The sequence below is a fragment of the Panthera onca genome, chromosome X (assembly GCF_046562875.1).
Source record: "Panthera onca isolate mPanOnc1 chromosome X, mPanOnc1 haplotype 2, whole genome shotgun sequence".
In the NCBI taxonomy this organism is placed as follows: domain Eukaryota; kingdom Metazoa; phylum Chordata; class Mammalia; order Carnivora; family Felidae; genus Panthera; species Panthera onca.
In genome coordinates this window covers 45,429,673-45,456,059 of record NC_138357.1, presented here as the reverse complement: position 1 = coordinate 45,456,059, position 26,387 = coordinate 45,429,673, and the positions used below count along the sequence as shown (strand labels likewise).

The window sequence follows — 26,387 nt, the reverse complement described above, 5'->3', positions numbered from 1 at the left end:
AAACAATGGCATTGGACGACACACTGGAACAGGTGGATTTTACATCCGTATTCAGAACATTCCATCCTAAAAGAGCAGAATACACATTCTTTTCAAGTGCACAAAGAACATTCTCTCTCCAGAATAGATCACATTTTAGCCCGAAAACCAGTCTCGACAAATGCAATATCTTCAACATCATACCATGCAACTTTTCTGACCACAATGCTATGAAGCTAGAATTCAACCACAATAAAAAAAAAAATCTGAGAAGACCACAAATACAGGAAATAATTTGGTTGAGGTGGGGAGATAGTGCCTTGGGGAACTGAGGCAACTTGTAACCCACACCCCCATTGTCTTGAATAACACTCAGAGCCTACTACCTTTTCCAGAGGAGACCTCACTTCCAGACAGAGAGTGGAAAATGAAGTAACACTTGTATGCTTTCAGTCTTGTTTTTCCCATGGGTGCCAATTAGGGGTTCTACTTTGTCTTTGGTCTGTGGTCAGGTTGCTTGGTAGATTTTGGAATTTATTTTGTGTTTGTCTTCTCCCTAGGATGGTAGCCTCACCCATTTAGTCCTCTGAAGGGTCCATTTAGTCCTCTGAGGGGTCCATCAGATGTGGAGGCCCGGACCTACATCCACAGGAGACAGAGGACAGAGGGAGTTCTCAAAGACAAGCACAAGACTGGAACCTAATCTCCACATCTAATTATTTTTCATACATTTTTTTTCACAGGATGGTCACCTCCCCACCTGTTTCTCTTATACCTGATACACCAGTATGACCCATCTCTATCCTCTCTCTTCGATCCACAGAAATACACCCAGTGAAGTTCCTCCTAAACCAGTGGTGGAAGAAACTTCTCCAACTATGACTAAACATTCAGAAGCGATTAGGGAGGGAAACAACAAAACCTCAACTGAGTAAATTGTAAACGTCTAGTTAGCTGTATTAAACAATTAATGAATAAGGCACCATTTCACCAAGCCAACAGAGGGTTGCTCCTAGGAGATGTACAAAATGGAAGGTTTTTATAGAAGGAAGGTGGGACAGGAAAGTGATTAGTAAGAGAAAAATATGGTTACTGCAATGTGGCTTTTCTTTAGAGAAAAGAGATTGCTTCACCTTTTGCAGGGAGGAAGGAGAAGGCCCACATGGCAGTCTAATTATGACTGATTGGAAAATTCCACATTGACTGGTTAAGACTACTTTTCTGGAAGCAGTTGAAACTGAAATTACAATATGTATTAAGCTCCAGTTTGGGGTCATGGTCTAAGAAGAAACCATTTTGGGCCTGCAGTTTTCTTTTCAACAAAAGCAAGGGTGATGTATTTAATTGCATTAAAAAATTACATGCCAAAACAAACAAACAAACAAAAAACATAAGCAACGTACAATCATATTTTAACCTTGCCTCCCTGATGTAACCCTGAAAAATCTTAAATGACAGAGTGTGTGTGTGTGTGTGTGTGTGTGTGTGTGTTTGTGTGTGCACGCATGCGCGCGTGTTTCTAGAAGATGCAGTCACATGATTAGACACAATCTTTCAGTTTTTTTCACAGATGGATAACTGTTTAACATGGCATTGATTTTCACTGTTCACACTCTAGCTCATCTCCAAGAACTACAAACTACTTCTCTGGGGTGTGCCCACTGTTAGTACTCCCCTAGTGTCTCTTTCAATCAAACCAAATTCCTGCTGACAGGGTCACTCTATGTTCTATCAACCTGGGCAGAGTTCCAGCAATTGACTGGGTCCCCCCTTAATTACAGTTTTCTCACATGGTGGCCTGAAGAGTAAAAGTGTTTTGCTTTTGGCAAAAGGCCAAGGGCTGGATAACTAAGGGGACACACCTCTAGTGTGCAGGGACCAGCCTGTGCTTCCCGGTTGCCATAGAAATCTGACGTCATTACGGCGACTGTGACGTCTTTTCAGTAGAGACAGACTTGCCCTGGCAATAAGAGCAAGTCGCACCTCAGGTGTCTGGGGCTAACCTGAGGGTGTGGGTCCTTGCGGTGAAAGCTGAACCGCCCTGGAGTGTGGGGACACAAAGGAATCTAGGTCCAAGTCGCCTCTTTCCCGCTTTGGAGCTTGGTGTCCGTCTTGCCTGTCTGGTAGGTAAAGCTATTGGGGTCCCGTCTGGCTTCACTTAGTGTGGGTCTTGCTCCAGAAGTATCCTGAAGCTGCTTTCCTCTAAAGGCAAGGGTATGGGAAGGACAACAGGCAGGGACGCTGAGTCCCAGCTTCACCGTCTGTGAAATGGGCGTGAGAATGTTTCATCCACAGGATCGCTGAGAACTTTCAGTGATAGACACAAGCCAGCCCCTGGCCCTGTGGTTACTGCGGGACATGAATGCCTATATGAATTTGGGCCATTTCTTATTCTTTCTTAACTTTGTTGTTAAGGGATAGACTAAGAAAGGGGAGGAACAAGGCCCCGAGAGAAGTCCATTATTACATAGTTGTTGTGGTCACGACCCAGTTGTAGCAGGGTCGTTGTCACTAATCTAGTGACTAGCATGGTGCTGGGCAGTACATGATTACATCAGTAAATCATAGTGATTAATCAGTCTCTGTGCCACTCTTGGCAGCAGCGGGGGCGAGGGGGCTGCGGTGGTGGCTCATCTAATACCAGGTACCTGAAGGAGGCAGGCTTTGAGGAGCTGTGTCTTCATGGCTGCTAAAGCTTTTACTATAGATTCAAGGGCAGCAGTCATCAATAGACCCCATAACTTCACATTCTTAATGGGATATGATGTCTGGAACAAGAGGTTATAGATCTAAACAAAGCCATGCTGTGGAATAACTCCTGTGTGGTTCACAAACTAGCCTCAAAGTAGACAAGCTGCTTTGATCTCATCTTGCAAGAAGAGGTTTAGCACGTGGAATTTCATTCCAATAGCAGATACAGGCTGTGTAGCAGCCCTTGTGGCCCATAATAGGGATGCCTGTCTGCCTTTTTGAAAAACAATACATTTTCCAGTTGTAAAAGGAAGGTGGACTTTAATTTGCATTTGCAATAAATAAGCCTAAATTGTTTTCACCATATATGTAATCATTGGCAAATATGTTATGTCTCCTAGATGGGTGTGGGAATGCGCAGACCATCCTAGCAATTTCACATTGGAAAGTAGATTCTTCCCTGGTGCCCACGGTTGTTCCCATTATATGAAGAAATTCTTTAAAAAGTCAAAAATTTTCCACCTTTTGGTTTAGGATTAAGTGACTAGAATTTAATATTTAAAAAAAATATATTTATCATGCTAGCGTCCATAATATAAAGCAGTTAGTCTTTAATATCATTATTATTATTTCCTAATATACAATATTTTTATTTCTGTACCTCAGAAGAAAATAGGCATCAACTTTTTCTGAATATTTGGGTAAATTTCATTGCAAGTGATTGTATTTTGGTTATTTGATAAGACATAGTGTGGTTCTGTTAACACTATAAGAACATAATCATGGAAATTTTTCACCTGATAAAATTGCATCAGAGAATTATGACCCTGACAGTGTTGAGGAGTGCAGACGTGGACTGTTATTTTTCTCCTGATTAGACTGTGACTGTGGATTTTGAGAAAGAAAACCACAGAGTTGAAGGGCCCTTCTTGTTAGGTCATATCTGGGAGGGCATGATACCTATGTGACATCATTGGGTCACAGGAAATGTTGATCTTCATTTTAAGGTTAAGGAGATCTTTGCCTAGTTTCTGCAGTGTATAGTTTCTACTTTCACCAACTCTATTCTTTGGAAGTTAATCACTAAGTGTGCACAATGTGAATGTCAGTGATGATGTATTGATATTAAACATTTGCACTTGGCTCAACGATAAACATTTACTAAAATGAATGTGAATTTTATTTATAGTAAAAATTGTATCCCGCAATAACTCTACTACTTATGAAATATTTGAGTTAAAAAATATGGGGAGCTATCAAATTAATCCAGGTTAAGAAAAATCTTTAAACTTCCTCCTTTCTCCCCTCTAGACAATCACTATCCAGAATGAGATGATTATCATTCCTACAGATTCCTTTATTCTTTTACTTCAAATGTGAGCTTCTGTAAATAAAATATAGGATTTTTTTTTATGTTTTCACTACACATAGACACACACATACACATAAACAGTGGTGTGCTCATCCTCCAAGTTTCTAATTTAACATTGTGTAAGCATGCATATATAGTATATGTGTATGTACAATGTGTATGTACAGTGTGCATATATATAATGTGTATATGTACAGTATATACATGCACACACATATACAGGAAAACTTAATCCTTACCCTCAAGGGAGCATTGTGAGGATTTGAAGGGGAAACTTCCCTCTAGATCCCAGCATGAGGAGTTCAAGGGGACACTTCCTCCTAGGTCCCTGTACAGTACTTGTTGCATCACCAGCAATGGCAAGGTTTGCTGTCTTTCCAAATGCTCTGAGCTTTAACAGGGATGAGTTTATTTAATTCATTCATTTCTGCTTTTGTTTTAACTATTCTTTCCACCTTATCACTATAGTTTTAGATTATGATTCCTTATCTTGCTTTTTAATGGAATGTTTAATTCATTTTTTTAATTTCTGTTTATATAGGTTTTTAAATTTGTTTTTCTCTAGTTTTATTCAGATATAATTGAGATATAACATTGTGTAAGTTTACAAACTGTAACATAAGGTTTTGATATATATGTATATATATAGGAAAATTATTACTACCATAACTTTTTTAATGTTTATTTATTTTTGAAAGAGAGAGCATGTGTGGGGGAGGGGCAGAGGAAGAGGGGGACAGAGGATCCGAAGTGGGCTCTGTGCTGACAACAGCGAGCCCAGTGCGGTTCTTGAACTCACAAACCATGAAATCATGACCTGAGCCAGGTTGGATGCTCAACCGACTAAGCCACCGAGGCACCCCTCTACCATAACTTTAGTTAATACTGTTGGCTAACATAGTTGTTGTTATTTATGGGTTATTATTATTATTATTTTTTTTTTATTTTGAGAGAGAAAAAACCAACAGAAGAGGGGCATTGAGAGAGGGAGAGAGAATCCCAAATAGGCTCCACGCTGTCAGCATAAAGCCCGCCATGGGGCTCAATCTCATGAACCGTGAAGTCATGACCTGAGCTGAAATCGAGTCGGATGCTCAACCGACTGAGCCACCTAGATGCCCCACATAGTTGTTATTTTTGTTTCTTGAGATAAGAACTTTTAAGATCTACTGTTAGCAACTTTCAAGTATACCATACACTATGGTTAACTGTAATCACCATGCTATCCACTACATCCACAGAACTGATTTATCTTTTAACTGATGGTTTGTACACTTTGACCACCTCTGCCCATTTTCTTTTTTTCTGAATTGAGGTGTAATTGACATATAACCTTACCTTAGATTCCATTGTATACCATAATGATTCTATATTTGTATAGTTTGCAAAATGATGACCACAATAAGTCTAGTTAACATGTCACATACATAGGTACAAAATCTATTTTTCAATGAGAATTTTAAGATGCACTCTCTTAGTAACTTTCAGATATGTAACACAATGTTATTAATTGTTGCCACCATACTAAACATTACAACCCTTTTGATCCCTGTCAACCATTTTTACACTCCTCATCCCTCATATACATATTTAGTCTTTCAAAATATACCCTGGAAGTTGCCTTAGTTAGATACTGATATGTTGTGTTTTCATTATCATTATCCTCACCAAATTCAGGAATTTTAATCTCTTTTTTCATTTAGACCCAAGATTTGTTTAACAGGCTTTGATAGATTAAGTTTTCATGAATGTCTCATGCTCTTCTGAAAAGTAAGTGTCCAGTCTAATAGGGATCACAGTTCACTATAGTCTCTGTCTATAAGATCTGCCCTTGGGATTATGTTGTTTATGTCTTGTCTACAATGACTAAGCGTTTCTCGACTTAACCACTTTTGGACTAAGGGAAGTGTGTTAGAATCATCTATTATTAGTGTGTTTCTTCTTTTTCCCCTTGTACCTACAGTAGTTTTTGTCCTATGAATAATTTTTTCTGTGTAATTGGATATATACGTATTAATATCTCACATATTCCTTGTGAATTTTAGCCTTTACCATTGGAAACTATGTTTTCTTCCCTTTTCAGATCCATTTCGATCTTAATTCTCCTATCTCTAATAACAAGACTAAGACCCCTTATTTCCTGTTATTGGCAATTGCCTGATACATATTTCCTTATTTAAAAAAATGTTTAAGCAATCTGAATTCCTTTGTTTTAGGGTTATCTCTGGAAAAAAAAGTATAGTTTTAGATTTTCCTACAACAGGCAATTTGAAAATGCTTTTACTAGGTGAGTTAAGCACATTTACATTTACTGATATGATCAAAGACTTTAATCATTTGCGTTTAGTTATGCCAGATTTCTTATAAACTCATGAAATGATAAACTCCTGTTTAAATGATAAAACAATTATAATAGATAGTGTGCTTCATTCCCTCCTTTTTGTTAAGTTTATTTATTTATTTATTTTTGCGAAAGATCATGAGTGGGGGAGGGGCAGAGAGAGGGAGAGAGAATCCCAAGCAGGCTCCACACGGTCAGCACAAAGCCTAACGTGGGGCTTGATCTTGATCTGTGAGATCATGATGTGAGCTGAAATTAGGAGTCTGACGCTTAACCAACTGAGCCACCCAGGCACCCCATTACATTTTTAATTTTTTTAAAGTAATCTCTACACCCAGTATGGGGTTCAAACTCATGACCCCAAGATCAAGATTTGCACCCTTCATCAACTGAACCAGTTAGGTACCCCCTCCCCTGTCTCTTTTTATTGAGTATTAAGAATGGTTGTTGTTTTGTTCTAGTGGTACTTTTATACTAAGCCCTTAACTACAGTACTTAATATCCTTGACATGGAAGGAAGTCTTACTAAGGAATAGACAAATGGTCCTGGTATGAACACATAATTCACATAGCAAGCAATGTACATACTCATTAAACTTTTAAAAATATGCCATGTTACAATACATAAAGAAAGCAAATTAATATCCTGGGATATCACGCTGAGTGAAAAAGACATGTTGCTTAATAATATGTAAATTTGATAGTTGGGGAAAAGAATATGTGTAAATGAACATATTTTGTAGACCCGCATTCCTGCCTCTAAAATTTGTCTGACACTGGAGTAGTGAGTTAGCCTTTGTGAGCTTGAACTTAGCCATATGTAAAATGGGCACATTGATATTTACCTCAGAGAACTGTTATGAGAAATGAGCAAACCCTTAGAAATCATCTGATAGATAATATTTCAGCAAAAAATGCCTGGTGTCTGCTGTGTTCATCCACCCCCAAAAGACATCTTAAAAACCAACATCTAACAATCCTTCGGACTGAGCAGGACAAAATGAAATGAATATATATTTAAATGACAGATAAGCTTTGGTGGTATTTATTAATTGGATGAATTACCTGAAAATGGTGGAAATGAAGAATCACATCATCATTTCCTTAATTAATTAATTAATTTTTACATTTTCTGTTCTTTTCACCTTCCATTTTGACAATGGAATAGCAAGTTTCCTTTGAGGGGAAAAGAGAGTACAGAATAACAGACTATAAAGATGGGTCTGCCTTACAGCAGACTGAAATCAGAAGAGCTAGGTCCCAAATACCAGATCAGTCCTTGCCTATAGTACTATGGGTAGTCACTTCCCCTGTGCTGACCTCAGCCCTAACACAGAGCAAAGATTGTAAACCCAATGGTTAGGGATGGGCCTTTGGACTCAAACTTGCTTGTCAACTTGGGAAAATTAAATAACCTCTTTAATTATCTTTAGTAAATGTTGAGTCATATGTGAAACCCACATGTAATGAACATACATTACAGATGCATGCATAGAGAGTGTGATGGGATGAAATGCACAAACGTGATATATTTTTTTAAGCTAATGAATGGTAAGAATTGCTGATTAATTATATATTTCATTCTGGATGTACCATGTTTTCCACAATTTTGGAATTAATATGGATCATTTAAAAACAAAATTAAAGCTTATAGAAACAATGCTTGTTATTAAATAACAGAGATTATAAAAATAGTAGAACACACTTCTATATAAACAATAAAATATTACAGATAGTTGTAACTCATTTGAAGTACTTTTCTGATCACATTAGCTTCCCGCTTATCCAGGGTACAGACTCACAAATTTTTGGATCTTTAGATTTCTAATATATTTCTTTATACTTTTATTACATATGTATATATCCCTACATGAAACATGCTATTATTCCCCTGCATGATTTGTCTGTAGTTGCCTGGCTATAGTCTGCATGTGGGTTTATGTGAAGGTATAAATGTTGAGCATTTCCATAAGTGTTTTATGAAGAGATTTTAGGAGAAATTTTAATGATGTATCTTTTCATCCTACTCCTGGAATTTAGAAATGTATTCCAATCCCTCTCCACAAGATGAGCCTCCACTGCGCTCATGGTTTTAAGGGAATGGGAATATATTCCTTCAAACTGTTCCCTCATACACATGGATAGGCATTTCCTCAGCTTTGTGAGTATGCAATCAGAATAAATAATATTTTTCGTTTTCAGACATTTTCTCAAAAAAAGGTGTCCTAAGTTACATTCTTTTGCTATAGGAATAGCTTTGCAAGGAAGTCACTTTCCTTGACACATAGACAGGACTCCTTCATTAGACAGCAGATACATATACATTGGTAGTCTTTAACTTTTGTGACTGAATCTCCAGCACTGCTGGGTGGAAATGTTTGTCCAAGTCTGGAATTCATTTGCCCCTTCCTTGGGGCAAATCTAAGCCACATTCTCCAACATCAATTTTATAAGAAAGTTGATGCATTTTCCTTCTTTTTCTTTTGTCTTGTTTGGTAGTTGGTTCAGATCCCAGATGTGGAGATGGGGTGTATTTTGGGAGCTCTTAAGGTCAAAAGCTTTTTGGAGTAAGACCATAGTAATAGTTTGGGAACCCGACAGACAGCAAAGTGAAGAGCTGTGGATGTATTTTTAGACCCACACCTTAGGGCAGAGGAAGATATGTGCTTCAAAGGGGCAGCTTGCTACAAGAGTTTTTCAGGAAGAAGCATGGGCTGTGCAATCCATTTGTCCTTCCAAACTCACTAATCAGGTAAGTGATTACATACAGAAATGAGTGTATCGAGAGGTTAGATGTGTTTAGTCATGGATGTGCCTACACTTGGAAGAAAATATTGGGAGTGGAGGATAAGAATTCCCCTGGAGGAACCAATATGTACTTTAATTGACTGGGTTTCTGACTATTAACTGACTAATCATTTAGGCCTGCCTCACTGAAATAGTTCTGGAACTTCTTAAGTGACATGTTCTATGTATGTATCTAGATGATTCAGTCACAGGATTATAGACAACCTCTTAGTTTTCTGCCACAGATGGCTAACTGTCATGAGCATGGCCTTGATTTTTAAAATTGTTATTTTCATTTCAGTTAACATGCAGTGCTATATTAGTTTCAGGTGTATAATATAATGATTCAACATTTCCATACATCACCCTGTGCTCATCATGATAAGTGCACTCCTTAATCCCCATCACCTCTTTCACCCATCCCGCCTCCCTCTACCCCTCTGGTAACCATCAGTTTGTTCTCCATAATTAAGAGTCTGTTTCTTGTATCCCTCTCCCTCTCTTATTTTTCCCTTTGCTTGTTTCTTTTGTTTCTTAAATTCCACATATGAATAAGATCATATAGCACTTGTTTCTGACTGACTTATTTCACTTAGCATTATACTTTCTAGCTCCATCCATATCCTTGCAAATGGCAAGATTTCATTCTCTTTGGTGGTTGAATAATATTCCATTTACATATATATCACAATTGATTTATCTATTCACCAATCAATGGGCACTTGGGCAGATTGGCCTTCATTTTATATGTTCACCCTCTGAGGGTTACTTCACTTTAAAGAACCCTAGGCTATCACCATGGGTCTCTATGTATTGATAATAACTGGCCTACTGTCTCCTTTAGGCAAGCAAAATTCCTGGCAGGGACATTCTTTGTTCCATGAACGTGAGCAGAGTTCCTCCAATTGCCCAGGTCCCAGGCTCGTGCTTCTAACTAGTATGCTTTCTAACGTGTTGACCTGATGAGCTAAGGTGTTTACTTTCAGGCAAATGAGTGGGACTGCATGAGTGTGTAGAGACATCTCCAGTGTAGAGATCCAGCTGATGCATCCCATTTACCGTAGAAACCCGAGGTCAACATGGTGATTGTGATGACTTTTTTACAGAGGCACACCTCCCGTGGTGGGAATCGCAAGGTCCCACCTTTAGGTGTTTGGGATTCAGCTGAGTGTGTGGGTCCTCATAGTGGGAGCTGAACCTCCCTGGGGTGTTGGGAGACAAAGGGTCCAGAAGCAAGTCACCTGTTTCCCACTTTGGAGCTTGGTGCCTGCTGTCTTGTAGTTATAGCCATTGGGGTCCTTATTTACCCCAATGACGGTGGGTCCTGCTCCAGAGGATTTCTGGAGCTGAATTTCTCTAAAGGCAGGGCCACAGGACTTAAGAGATGGGACAACTCTGACCCCCATCTTCCCCCTATGTCAAATGGGGATGAGAATACTTCACCCACAGGATCACTGAGAACACTCAGTGATACACATGAACAAGCCCCATGGCCCTATGGTTACTGTGGGATCATGAATGCCTATATGGATTCAGGCCTCTTACGCCTTTCCAACTTTGTTATTAAAAAGGAGTAACAGGCTCTGTGAGGAGTCCATTATAACATGTGGTTGTTATCACAAATTAATTATTTCACTATTATACCATGTCAGGCATGGTGGTGGCACATAGTTACACTAATAAATCATAGTGATTGCTGGATCTGTCTCTCCCCATACATGCTGGTGGCCAAGCTCATATCAAGTTCCTGAAGAAGGCAGGGTCTGAGGGTCTGAGTCCTGATGGCTGCTGAAACTTCTACTCCAGGTTCAAGGGCAGCAGTCCTCAGGAGACCCCAATACCTCACAGTTTATATAGTTTCATTTTCTCTTCTTTCTTAGGATATCAGTTGTACTTTTTTGTTTTCCTTTTTAGTTGCTGCCCTCGGGTTTACAATATACATTTACTAATCCAAGTCCACTTTTAAATAATACTATACTACTTCACAGGGAGAGCAAGTACCTTATGATAATAAAATAAGCCTAATTCTTTCCTCCATCCTTTATGTCATTGCTGTTATTCATTTCATTTTGCCTATACATAAGGATATATCAGCATATATATTTATATATAAGCATATGGGATTGAATATGTTTTTGCTGTCTTAATTTCGAACAAACTGTTATCTGTTAGATCTATCAAAAATAAAAATAATTTTTTTTTATTTTACCTTCATTTATAACTTCTTTAAGGCTTTTTCCTTGCTTTTTTTTTAAGTTTATTTATTTTGAGAGAGAGAAAGCAGGGAAGAGGGAGAGAGAAAGGATCCCAAGCATGTTTTCCACTGTCAGCACAGAGCCTGACATGGGGCTTGAACTCAAACTGTGAGATCATGACCTGAGCTGAAACCAAGAGTTGGACGCTTAACTGACTAAGCCACCCAGGTGTCCCAAAGGCTTCTCCTTTCTTTATGTGGATTTGAGTTTATGACCTATACTATTGTTGTTCTCTCTAAAGAACTTACCTTAATACCATTTGCAACACATTTTCTCAAAAAAATTTTTTTGAGGAAGTCTTTATTTCTCTGTTGTGAAGGACAATTTAGCAGGTACAGATGTCTAGGTTGGTGGGGCCTTTCTCAACATTTTAAGTATTTCATTCTCTTCTCTTGTTGCTTGCATGGCTTTTGAGAAGTCATATATAATTCTTACTTTTCTTTTTCCATAATGCATGGCTTCTGAGAAGTCAGATATAATTCTTACTTTTGCTTCTCTATATATGATGCGTTTTTCCCCTCTCACTGGCTTTGTTCAGGATATTGTCTTTATCTTTGATTTTCTGTACTTTGAAAATGATGTACCGATGTATAATTTTTTGGTATATATCCAGCTTGGATTTCTCTGCTTTTCTTGCAACCGTGGTTCATTTTCTGGTTCAATTTGGGGAACTTCTTAGTCATGTAAAATATGCCTCTGTTCCTTTTTTCCTTCTCTTTCTTGTATTCCTATGACAAGTATGTTACAGCTTTTTTTTTTTTTTAAATCCAAGTTAGTTAACATATATAGTGTAATAATGATTTCAGGAATAGAATTTAGTGATTCATCACTTACATATAACACCCAGTGATCATCCTAACAAGTGTCCTCCTTAATGCCTCTTGCTCATTTAGCCCATCCCCCAACCCAACACCCTGCCAGCAACCCTCAGGTTGTTTTCTGTATTTAAGAGTCTCTTATGGTTTGTCTACCTCTCTGTTTTTATATTATTTCTTCTTCCCTTCCCTTATGTTCATATGTTTTGTTTCTTAAATTCCACATATGAGTGAAATCACATATTTGCCTTTCTCTGACTGACATATTTTGCTTACCATAATACACTCTAATTCCATCTGCGTTGTTGCAAATGGCAAGATTTCATTCTTTTTGATCACCCAGTAATATTCCATTGTATATATACACCACATCTTCTTTATTCATTCATCAGGTGATGGACATTTGAGCTCTTTCCATACCTTGGCTATTGTTGTTGATAGTGCTGCTATAAACATTGGGGTGCATGTGCTCCTTCGAATCAGCATATTTGTATCCTTTGGATAAATACCTACTAGTGCAATTGCTGGCTTGGAGGGTAGTTCTGTTTTTAATTTTCTGAGGAACCTCCATATTGTTTTCCAGAGTGGCTACACCAGTTTTCATTTCCTCCAGCAGTGCAAGAGTGTTCCCTTTTCTCCGCATCCTTGCCAACATCTGTTGTTTCTTGAGTTGTTAATTTTACCCACTCTGACAGGTAAGAGGTGATACCTCATTGTGGTTTTGATTAGCATTTCCCTGATGATAAGTGATGCTGAGCATCTTTTCATGTGTCTTTTAGCCCACTTTGATGTCTTTGGAAAAGTGTCTTTTTATGACTCCTTCCCATGTCTTCACTGGATTATTTGTTTTTTTGGGTGTTGAGTTTGATGAATTCTTTATAGATTTTGGACACTAGCCCTTTATCTGATATGTCATTTGCAAATATCGTCTCCCATTCCATCAGTTGCCTTGTAGTTTTGCTGATTGTTTCCTTCGCTCTTTTGTCTTGATGAAGTCCCATAGTTCATTTTAGCTTCTGTTTTCCTTGCTTCTGGACACATATCTAAGTAGGTAGTTGCTGCAACCGAGGTCAAAGAGGTTGCTGCCTGTGTTCTGTAGGATTTTGATGATTTTCATGTCTTACATGTAGGTCTTTCATCCACTATGAGTTTATTTTGGCGTATGGTGGAAGAAAGTGGTCAGGTCATTCTTTTGCATGTCACTGTCCACTTTTCCCTGCAACATTTGCTGAAGAGACTGTCTTTTTTCCATGGGATATTTTTTCCTGCTTTGTTGAATTTAATTGACCTTACATTCATGGGTCCATTTCTGTGTTCTCTCTTCTGTCATATTGATCTGTATGTATGTTTTTGTGCTAGTATTATACTGATTTTTTTATGATTACTGCTTTGTAATACAGCTTGAAGTCTGGAATTGTGATGCCTCCAGGTATGGTTTTCTCTTTCAACATGACTTTGGCTATCCAGGGTCTTTTCTGGTTCCATATAAGTTTTGGAATTGTTTGTTTTAGCTCTGTGAAAATGTTGGTGTTATTTTGATAGGGATTGCATTGAATATATTGATTGGTGGAATCTTTAGGGTTTTCAATGCGTAACATTTTGTCACCCCCAAGTAGTGATACTTTAATTTCCTCATTATCAATTAGGATGCTTTTTGTTTCTTTTCCTTCTCTGATTCCTTCTTTTTCCTTCTCTGATTGTTTCTTTTCCTTCTCTGTAGACTGAAAGTCTACAACTTTCAGTACTATGTTGGATAAAAGAGAGGACATCCTTGTCTTGTTGCTAATCTTAGAGGGAAATCTCTGTTTTTCACCACTGAGTATGTTACCTGTAGGTTTTTTCATATATGGCCCTTATTATTTTGAGGTATGTTCCCTCTAAACCCACTGCGTATTGATATTGTTAACCCCTTCACTTGGCTCAGTGTTAACCATTTGATTATATTTATGTTGAAAACTGTATCCCCTAAAGACTCTGCTACTTATGAAATATTTCAGTTAAAAAGCATTGTGGGCTATGAAACTCATCCAGATTTAGCAACATCTTTACATTTGCTTCTTTCTCCTCTTAGGATAATCAGTATCCAGGATATTGGATTCCCATGCTATTCCCATGCATTCCTTTCTTATTTTACTCAAAATGACAGCGTCCCTAAACAAAATATAGTGTTCTTTTGTATGTTTTCTTTACAAACAGATGCACACACACAGACACACAGACACACACATTTACACATAAACACGGTAGGCATCATCATCCTCCAACTTGCTAATTTAATAAAATTTGTGCAGGGGTACCTGGGTGGTTCAGTCAGCTAAGTGTCCAATTCTTCTTTTTTTAATGTTTGTTTATATTTGAGGGGTGGGGGAGGGGCAGAGAGCAAGGGAGACACAGAATCCAAAGCAGGCTCCAGGCTCTGAGCTGTCAGCACAGAGCCCAATGCAGGGCTTGAACTCACAAGCCGTGAGCTCATGACCTGAGCCGAAGTCAGATGTTTAACTGACTGAGCCACCCAGGCGCCCCAAGCGTCCAATTCTTGATCTCAGCTCAGATCTTGATCTCAGGGTCATGAGTTCAAGCCCCATGTAGGGCCCCACACTCAATGTGGAGCTTACATTAAAAAAAAAAAAAAGACTAAGGAAGTGTATTTAGAGAGATAGAAGAAATTTTGTGACCCAGAAGCTTTAAAAAAAAAATTAATCTGCTCTTTTTCCTTGCTTGCATTGTACTCTCTCTCTCAAATAAAAAAAAAAATAATTAAAAAATTAAAAAGGATAATATTTGTGCACGCATACATTCATATATATGTATTATAAATAATATATTGTATATATATAATTTATATAGAGAGTATGCCTACATATAATATGTCTGTGTATAGAGTGTTTATAAACACATACACACACAAACAGAAAACCTTATTCTCAAGGGAGTGTTATGAGAAGTTCAAGGGGAGCCTCCCTCAAGATCCCAGCACACTATTGGGGGCATCACCCATAATACCAAACTTCGTGACCTTTGTATTCCAACAGCTCTGAACATTAACTGGGATGTTGTTTCTTAACTCATTTATTTCTTCTTTACCTCTTACTATCCTTTCCAACTCATTCTTGTTTAGGTTGTGATGCTTTATTTTACTCTTTGTAATTAATGCTTATTTATTTTCATTTTTGTAGATATAGTTATTTATTTTTTCCTCTAGTTTTATTGAGATATATTTGAAATAAAACATTGTATAAGTTTAAGAAGTACAACATAATGATTTGATACATGTATGTATTGCAAAATGATTACCACAATCAGTTTAGTTAATGTTCATCACTTCATCCAGTTACAATTTTCATTTCTTGTGATAAAAACATTAAGATCTATTCCCTTAGTAAACTTCACATATACAGTACAGCATTCTTAACTATAATAACCATGCTGTATACTACATTTTGAGAACTGATTTATCTTATAACTAGAAGTTTTTGCCTTTTGACCATATCCACTTTTTTATGAAGTAAAATTGATATATAACATTAATATAGATTTCAGCTGCACACCATAATGATTCAATATTTGTATTTTGCAGAATGATAACCACAATAAATCTAGTTGACATCCATCACCTCCATCTTTACATAAGTGAAGATAAATATCCAGAAGTTGAATTGCTGGATCATATTGTAATTCTATTTTTAGTTTTTTGAGGATCCTTCATAATGTTTTCCATAGTGATTGCACCAATTTACACCTCACTAACAGTACACAAAGGTTCTCTTTTCTCCATATTCTCCAGCACTTGTTACCGCTTGTCTTTATGATAATAGGCATTCTAACATGTGGGAAGTGGAAGCAATATCTCGTTGTGGTTTTGTTTTTAATTTCAACATTATAAAAGCCATATATGGAAAACCCACAGCTAACACCATGCTACTTGTTAAAAACTAAAAACTTTTTCTTTGAGATCAGAAACAACACAAGGATGTCCACACTCGCCACTTTTATTCAACATAGTACTGGAAGTCCTAACCACAGCAATCAGACAACAAAAAGAAATGAAATTCATCCAAATTGGTAAGAAAAAAGTAAGACTTTTCACTATTTGTACATAACATGATATTATATATATAGAAAACCCTAAAGACTCCACCAAAAATGTGCTAGAACTCATAAACACATTCAGTCAGTTCCCAAGATACAAAATCAATATATAGAAATCAATGCATTTCTATACACTATTAATGAAGTAACAGAAAAAGAAATTAAGAAGACCATTCCATTTACAATTGCTCAGAAAGAATACAATATCTAGGAATCAACTTAAGCAAGGAGGTGAAAAACCTGTACTGTGAAAACTAGAAAACATTGATGAAAGAAATTGAAGACAACACAAAGAAGTGGAAAGACATTCCATGCTCTTGGACTAGAATAACAAATATTGTTAAAATGTTCATGCTATCCAAAGAAACCTACAGATTTAATTCAATACCTATACAAATACCAATGGTATTTTTTATAGAACTAGAACATCCTGTTTTCTGTTAGAAGAAAATTTGAGATGACTCTGTGTGTGTGTGTGTGTGTGTGTGTGTGTGTGTGTTTCCATATTCCCTCTAGCTCTACCACCTCCAGTACACACTCAACAGTTGCAGTTTAAACTCAGTTCCAGAGCTGTACCTCCAATCTCAGATTTAGATATCCCAGAAAATATGTTTTGTTTATATCCTAGAAAAGTGATGTATACAAAAGTATTCTTCCAGCTAAGTGAAAATCCAGAAAGCTGGTTGATCCCATGGTGTCAAGCTCCCAGCCTCCATCTTCTCTTCCCATTTATGAGGCCCATTAGTCCGAGACTCTTAGAGCTGACATTCTGGATCTGACCACTGGGCAGCATTTCCATTTTTCTTATTATTTTTTTCTTAATGAAAAAAAAATTTTCAACAAGTAAAAAAAAAAAAAAATGAAACAATTTACTATTTCACCAATTCTGCTTGGAACATTCATAGGTATATTAAAGCAGATCCATTTTGTGTTCACCCCAAGCTACATCCTATTCCCTGACTTATCTGTTCCCTCATAACTGTCAGCTGATGTGCAGTGTGGACTGTACAATGCTTCCCTACCAGACAACAGGATGTTCACCTCCATCATCCCACACTTGTACAGGCTGCCATGACCTACTCCCAGTTCGTCTGCCATCCCCTGTCCATGACATGGGACACAGCTGCTCAGACCCTGCTCTGATGCCCCATGCTCTGAGTTAGCTACCCCCTGTTCTGTTCTACATTGCCCCTTAGCATATCTGCCACTGACTGCCAAGGCATGCCCCTGTCACCTGGTGTTTTTCATCTGCAGGCCCCGGAGTATGTGGTTTCACAATCGTAATTTACACCTAACAGGTTTTTTTTTCCCAGACAAAATTAGAATTATTCTGCATAAATTCAAATCCTGGATTTGGGGAGATTACTGATTTGTCTTTACTCCTTGCTGACACTTTTTGGAAACGGTTTGATGATGCTGGCGCTTTGGTGCCACCTTGTGACCGAATCCTGAATTGCAGCTTGAATATCACAAGACAGAAAAGTGGGAGGGAGCAGCTGTGACCCAAATCCCCCAGACAGAGATTTCTGGAATTCAGAATGGAGCAGGGGGATTCTTTGTGTACAGCATATTGATGGGCTGTCTCTGGACACTTTATTTAAGTGGAATCATACAATATGTGGCTTTTGGCATATTCGGCTTCTTTCACTTGGCTTAATGTTTTCAGGGTTCATCCATGTTACAGCATGTATCGGTACTTCATTCCTTTTAATTGCCATATAATATGTCACTATTTTTTTGATTCATTAATGGTGAATATTTGGGTTCTTTCTTATTTTGCTAATATAAATAATGGTGTGTACATCATACCCAATTTGATGATGGTGGTGTATTGTTGTCACCTTCTGACGAAAGTATGAACTGCAGCTTGGACATGGTGGGGCAAGAAATTGAGAGTAAGAGGCTATGACTTAAACCCACAAGACAGAGCTTTCTGGAAGTCAGGATGGAACGGGGGGAATTCCTTGGACACAGCTATATTGATGGTCTTTCTCTGCATATTTTGTATAAATGGAATCATACAATAAGTGGTTTTTTTTTTGCATATTTGGCCTTTTTCACTTGGTAATGTTTCCAAGGGTCATTGATGTTGTAGCATATATCAGTACTTCGTTCCTTTGTTTGCCCAATAATATACATCATTTCTTCACTCATGCATTAATTGGCTGACATGTGGATTGCTTCCACTTTTGCTATTACAAGTGATGATGCTACATATATTCATGTTCAAGATTTTATGTAGACATATATTGTCATCTCTCCTGCCTGTGAACCAAGGACTGGAATTGCAGGGTCCTATGGTAACTCTCTGTTGAAGCACTTGCAGAGCTGCCAGACTATTATTATGACCCTGAGAGTGTTGAAGAGTGCAAGGATAGTCTGTTATTTTTTTCTCCTGATTACATTGTGGTTATGGGTTTTGAGAAAGAAAACCAGAGTTCGAGTGCCCTTCTCATCACCTCACATTTACGAAGACATGAGACCCACTTGACATCACTAGGTCATTGGAGATGTTGGCCCTTATCTCAGAGTGAAGGCTGTTTTTGTCTAGTTTCCCCAGTGTACAGTAACTATTTTCCATTCACCGACTCAAGAAATGAGTCACTAAGTCTACCTTGTCCTCAGGAGTGAGAGGCAGAATTAAGATTCAGCACATGGAGAAAAGGCATCTACATATATTATTTGGAATTATTTGATAAAGACAGTTTGTTTTCTGTGATCCATGTTTTTATTAATTGATACATTTATTTATATCAGTATAGATTCAGGTATACTTATTTTGTTTTTGTTTTTTTTAATAGAAAGATTCCAAAAGAAACTCTAGCATGATTTGTATGCTACAGAAATCAGTACAATTTAACACTAACTGCAAGAGTTCCCTAACTCTACCATTATATACCATCACCAGTGTGTGATCTAAACATGACATATTAGACAATGCTTTTAGAAAATATATTTATCAACAACAGAGTTTGGAACAACATTATAATTTCACATAATTTTATCCCATACCTAGCTTTCTTTAGAAAGAAATGAAATCAGTCCTGAAAGCGGTTATTGAAGTGAACAGAAAATATTATTGCTATCATGCACAAAACACATTTGCAAAATCCTTTTTAATGAAGGAAAAGTCGAGCTATGTTGGAGAAAATGTGTGCTTCATTTGAGAGGCCAGTGTCTAAAGCATAGCTTTTCAGTTATCTGACTCTGACTCTATTGAAACTAACTAAACTCTAGCCTGTACATAACTGATCTCACTGCAATGAAGTCCTTGTGTATACCCAGGCAATTTATTCTGTCCTGGGAGACAGAAGTTTTTCCTCTGGGTGGAACACATGTTTGTCTTAATTTGAACTACCATTTAAATCTTCCTGATCTATACATGTTCAAAGACTGAGTTGTAGAATTGGCAAGTGTAATTTCTGTGGAAGCATGGGGGAATAGCACCCATTAGATGAGGGATGGAGACTAAATTAAATGGTATGTGAAGGCAATGTGAATTAAGTAGGGAAAATTCTTCAAAGAATATTGTTGCGTGTATATGTAAAAAAAAAAAAAAGTGAGTAACGAGATGTGGAGAGGGGCCCAGGGCATTAAACCATATTTATAAGTTATGAATTATAGGAGACTTGAATGAACAGGCTGAAATTTTAATGGGAATGACCATCTCTTATTAGATTTAACATCTGAATTTACCACACTACCCTTTTCACACATTACTTCTTTGTTTCCATTCTGGAAAAGCCTAAAACTTAACCAGAGGGATGATGTAGAGTTTGATCTTAATGCCTGTTAAACAGACGAGAGGATGGATAGATGGATATACAAGGTGTCAAACATGTGCTTTAAAGTCATACATTATCACTATCCCAGGGGAAGAGAGAGGTCTTGACCCAGCTGTCTGAAACCTTGGTTTTGGGTAGCTGAAAGGATGCAGTTTCCCAGGACTCTACAACTGATGGTGAAAGAACAGAGGCAGTTCCATTGTGAAGGAGGGTCTTGAGAGTGTCTTTTGCCAGAGAAAGGTGACTTCATTGTGAAGACCCTGAGGACATTTTAATAGAGACAAAGCTGCCTGGAGAGGAGAGCAGGTCTCACTTTCAGCTCTTTGGGATTCAGTTGGTAGAGTGAGTCCCCAGGATTCAGGGGCTGCACCACCCTGGAGTGTGAGGATGCAAAGGGATCTCAGATCAAAGTTGCCTCTTTCTTGTTTGGGGATGCAGTGCTCCAGCTTTCCCCTAGGTAAAGCCGTTGAGGGTCCTGTCCTGCCCCAGTAAGTGTGGGTCCTGCTCCAGGAGTGTCCTGGAGCTGCTTTCCTCTAAAGGCAGGGGCGCAGAAAGCAAGATAGGTAACGACTCTTTCTGAGCCCCAGATTTTCCCTCTATAAAATGGGGATGAGAATGCTTCACCCACAGGACCTTTGAGAAAGTTCAGTGATACACATAAGCAAGCCCATAGACCCATGGTTGCTGTGGGGTCATGAATGCCTTATGAATTCAGTCCACTTCTTATTCCTTTTCAACTTTGTTCTTAGGGGATACATGAGGAAAATATAACAAGACCCTATTGTGAAGCCCATTGAAACATACTGTTTTTTTTTTTTTTTTTATGACCAACAGTCAATTATATGAATGTCATTATCTGTAACCTAGTACTTTGCATGGTGCCAAGCACATCATTACTCCATAAATGATACTGATATCTAGATCTCTCTCCCTGTACAGGTCTTCATGGATGTGGCCAACCTCCCATCAGGTGTTGGAAGGAGTCAGATTCTGAGGACCTGTGTCTTGAGGTCTGCTGTAGCTTCTACTCCAGATTCAAAGGCAGCAGTCCTCAGGAGTTCCTGACAGTTCACGTCCCTGTGAGATATGATGCCTGGCTCAAGTGAGGTCAGAGATCTAACAATAGCATGTTGTGAAATAGGTCCTTGAGGTTCACAAACTAGCCTAAAAGTAGAGAAGTTGTTTTGGTTTAATCATGCAAGAAGAGGTTTTAGGACGTGAAATTTTATTTCTTCAGAAGCTACATGCTCTATGTAGCCCATGAGGCTCATATTAAAGAAGTCCTTCTTTGTCTAAAAGCAACAATTGTTCAGCTTGACAACCACTTGATATTTAACATGCACTTGCAATTAATATGCATATATTTTTCTGACCATAAAGAATGAATCCTATGTTCTATCAGAAGGATGTGAAATATGTAGTTAATTAAAAGGATTGCTAGCAATTTGAAATCCTAAAATGGATTTTTTTACTGGTAACCATGGTTTTATCCATTCTATAAAGAAAATTTTTATGAAATCCTGTCATTTTCATGGTGTTAGTTTAGAATGTCAATTTCAAGAATTTAGAATTTTATACAGTAATATCTTCCTATGTGTTTGCCCTATTATTATGATACCCAGAATTGTCAATGATAATGAGCAAGTATTCTTAAACACCATTATGATTATATTCTTATGACACCATATTTTCAGTTCTGTACTCACCCACCACCCACTCCCTCACCATGTCTTATCCCCAGGCACCCAGTGATCTTTGTGTAAATGGGTTAATGATTTCCTGTAATTAATGTAAAAGTAATCATATAGTTGCATTTTATTTTCTTCTGGCTTGTTTCATGCAGATTATTTATTTATGTATTTACTTCTTTTAAAGGGTCTAAAGTATCTTTTATTTGACATGAATATATGAAATATTCTTTATGTACACTTGGGAAACACTTTTTTTGAGTATTTAATACCTACTATCTTCTAGAAGAAAATTCGTGTTTGGGAATCATTTAGACAACCAGTTCTTTTGTAGATCACTAAATTACTAATTTTGTGTATACTGATATAGAAAAACTTCCAGAATTATCTCCAAATTTAGCATTTTGATAAATACTTCAAAATATGTTGGAGCTAATAATTCTCCAAACAAGGACAATAAATATTTTCCTCTGCTATAAAGCAAAATTTTGTGCTTAGATGATGATGAATACCAAACATAGAAATGGGTTGTTTTTGTTTCCTACATAAATATTTAACTGCAAGAATAAGAAGGCTAGTAGGACAATAATAATCATGAACATTTTTAATATCAGATTTTTATATTATAGGATGTTATTTAACACATAAATTTAGGGATAATTTCTTGGATGTATATGGGCTGATAAATATGTAAATATTTGTCCTACATAATGAAAAATTTTATATATTGTTTTATATGTGTTAAAGTATTACATTACTATGTATAGGATACTATTGATTTATTTGTTCATTTCTCCCCACAGTGGCTCTGTGAGATAAATATCAACCTGCCCATTTGAGAGATGACCCACTACACGGATAGATATATCTACATAGGGGCATTGTTTTCATTTTCTGCATGTTATTTTTTCCCATGAAAAGACAGAATTTTAAGATACACAAAAACTTTTCTTCAAGGCAGATTATGAAATAGTAACTTTAGTGTGATCCTAAATCTCTTTGAAATTTCATATGTGTATAAATGAATGACAGCACATATTACATAGTTTTACTTCCTATTTATACCTACATGTATATCACATGTTTATTAAATGTGAATTGGATATGTACTGTGAGCCAGGCACAGTCTAAATCCACATCTATATCCACATCTTTCCTGTCTTGATATCTAGACTGCATATCTGGAAATGTCCACAGGCAGTAAGATGGATGTTAGTGCTCATCCCGTGGGGTGGTGAAATATGACTTCAAATGGACTCCATTCCAAGAAAGTTTAGCCCAAGCTTCACCCTGTGTCTTGCAAACCTGGCAAATAATGGAAACCAGGAAATAATGTGGTAGATCAGGAAGAGGTTTTACCTTGGGAAACTGAAGCAACTTTTACCCTCACCTGCATCCTTCTGAGGAGCACTAAGAGGCTATGACCTTCTCCTGAGGAGACCTCACTCCCACATAGTGAAGAATGAGGTAACACTTGTGAGGTTTCAGTCTTGGTTCTTGCACCTTTTGTGCAAACTAGATGTTTTACATTCTCTATAATCTGCAGCCAGGTTATTTGGTCAATTTTGGAATAGATTTTGTGTTTATCTTATTCCCAGGAGGGTGGTCTCTCTTACTTAGTTACGTGAGTGGTCCATCTGAAGTGACATGGAGTTTCTACTTCGTTTAAATCCTCATCTCCCAGTTGTGGGAGCCTGGACCCACATAAAGTTCTCAAAGACAAGCACAAGACCAGGATCCTGATCAACATCTAATTCTCTTGACTTAGTCACATGATATTCACAGAATTTTTACAAGATGGTCACTTCTCCAACTGTTCCTCTTATGCCTGACACCCCAATATGATCCATCCTTCTCTTGTCTCTCTCCTGTCCACAGAAGTATGCCCAGTGAAATTCTTCTTGTAACCTAGTAGTGCAAGATAATTTTTTAGCCATGGCTAAAACTCCAGCAGCAATTAGGAAAAGAGTGATGCGTTTAATTTCATTTAAACATTACATGGCAATGGGGCACCTGGGTAGCTTAGTCCGTTAAGTGTCTGACTTCAGTTCAAGTCATGATCTCATGGTTCGTGAGTTCAAGCCTTGTGTTGGGCTCTCTGCTGACAGCACAGAGCCCACTTCAAATCTTCCATTTCCATCTCTCTCTGCACCTCCCTCTCTCTCAAAAATAAAATAAAATAAAATAAAATAAACATAAAAAATACATGGCAGGGAAAACTTCATGGGGAAGATGGTGGCATAGGAGGATGCTGGGCTCACCTTGTCCTGCTGGTCGCTTAGATTCCACCCACATTGGCCTAAATAACCCAGAAAACTGCCAGAAGACTAGTAGAACAGACTCTCTGGAGCCAAGCTTAGACAAGAGGCCCATGGAAGAGGGTAGGAAGGGCGGAAAAGCAGTGCATGCTACAGGGACTGGCGGGAGGGAGCCAGGGCGGTGGAAGGGCAGCCCACCCAGCAAAGCAGAGCCCCGAAGTCTGGTTTGCAAAAACAGAGGGGCTGGACTATGTGAGTTCTGACAGCCAGCGGGACTTAACATCTGGAATGTTAAAAGTCAACAGCTCTGCTCTTGGAGACCGGGGAAGGCGAGAGGACACAGGGAGGGAGAGTTGTTGAGTCCCGGAAGGACAGAACTCAGTGGGGGAACAAAAGCACTGGAAAGCACCATTACCTTCTCCCATCCCCCAACCAAAATTCCAAAGGGAACCAGTTCCCGTCACCGAACTTGCTTGCACTGCGCAAATGCCCAACGCTGAGCTTCTGTGGATCCATCCTTCTAATGGGACTGCCTCCCTCCCAGTGCTGCAGGGCCCCTCCTGCAGGGAGCCACTGATGGCAAAGCGAGCTAAGTCTGCCCCTCCCACCCCTGTGCACCTTGCGGATCCACCCTGGCTAATACGCCCTTGGCCATATCACCTTGAAGTAGCACCACAAGCCTGGCAGTGTGCAAGTAGCCTAGACAGGGGCCACACCACTCCACAGTGAGTCCTGCCCCTGGGAGAGAGGAAGATAAATTACACACCAGTCTGACTGTGGCCCCATTGGTGGGCTGGGGGCAGACATCAGGTCTGACTGAGGCCCTGTGCACCAACACAAGTTACTCTGGACAGCACATGGGAAGTGTCCTGCAGTTTGGAGCTACAACAGGGACTACCCAAAATGATGAAATGGAAGAATTCTCCTTAAAAGAAACTCCAGGAAGTAGCAACAGCTAACAAAATGATCAAAACGATTTAAGCAAAATAACGGAACAAGAATTTAGAATAATAGTAATAAAATTAATTGCTGGACTTGAGAAAAACATAGAGGACAGCAGAGAATCTATTGCTACAGAGATCAAGGGACTAAGAAATAGTCATGAGGAACTAAAAAATGCTATAAATTAGGTGCAAAATAAAATGGAGGTGGCCAATGCACGGATTGAAGAGGCAGAGGAGAGAATAGGTGAATTAGAATATAAAATTATGGAAAAAGAGGAGGCTGAGAAAAAGAGAGTTAAAAAAATCCAGGAGTATGAGGGGAGAATTACAGAACTAAGTGATGCAATCAAACGGAACAATATCTGTATTATAGGAAAAAATACATAGCAAAACCAAAGAATAATAAAAACAAAACAGAAGCAAAGTAAAATAAAATAGTAGAAAATGTAATACTTTAGGCCTGCCTCCCTAAAACAGCTTTAAGGTTTCTTAAATGACATTTTTGTTTATGTATCTAGATCATTCAATCACCTACTTAGAAGCAGTTTTTAGTGTTCTGCCACAAATAGCTGACAGCCTAGCATGGCCTTGATTTTACATGTTCACCCTCCAAGGTCTAGCTCCTCTCTAAGAACTCTATGATATCTCCCTGGGGTTCTGTGTACTAATAACATGGCCCTAGTGTCTCTTTAATGCAAATTAAATTCCTGAAGACAGAGACATTTTTTGTTCCATCAACCTGGACAGAGGTTCACCCATTTCCCTGGTCCCAGTCTACAGGGTTTAATTACAGTTCTTTCTCATGTGGTGTCCTGAAGAGCAAGGATGTTTTGCTTTTGGCAAAGGCCAGAGTTCAGATGGCTGGGAGGATGCAGTTCTGGTGTGGAGACCTGCCTGGGTGTGCACTTCTAATAGAGACTTGAAGTCAGTGGTCTTCAGAGGAACAGAATCAATAGGATGTTGTTATATTGGTGGAGATTTATTTTACAAAAATGACTCTAAGATTGCAGACCTGGCAGAATCTGAAGGGGGGTGGCCAAGCCGGCTGAAGACTCAGCAAAGAGTTACAGTTGGAGTCTGAAGGCAGTCAACTGGAGAATCATTGTTCTCCAATTGTTGATATTGTAGTTGAAGTGAAAGCCAGTCTCCTGGCAAGAGTCTGAAAAGAGAAACCTACAGTATGTGGCATTTAGAAAGACATCAAAATGTTAGCTGCCTGTTCCAGCTTTGCTTTCTTCATTTTGTCAGTGTGCTGCCTCTGACACGAACATCATTGCACGACTACCAGACAGAATACTTGGATATGGGACAGCAAGCCATGATGCTCTCACACTTCCACAAATCCAGAAATTCAGTGTCACTGCTGTGAGCAGGAGGGAACTG

At 38.3% G+C, this 26,387-nt stretch overlaps 1 long non-coding RNA gene across 1 annotated transcript; it reads left to right on the top strand.

The window, feature by feature from the left end:
- Positions 1-1,961: 1,961 nt before the first annotated feature.
- LOC145714344 (uncharacterized) lies at positions 1,962-22,820 on the top strand. Its single transcript, XR_014136851.1, has 3 exons — positions 1,962-2,102; positions 21,054-21,221; positions 22,606-22,820. It is a non-coding gene; the product is annotated as an uncharacterized LOC145714344 (long non-coding RNA).
- Positions 22,821-26,387: the final 3,567 nt, after the last annotated feature.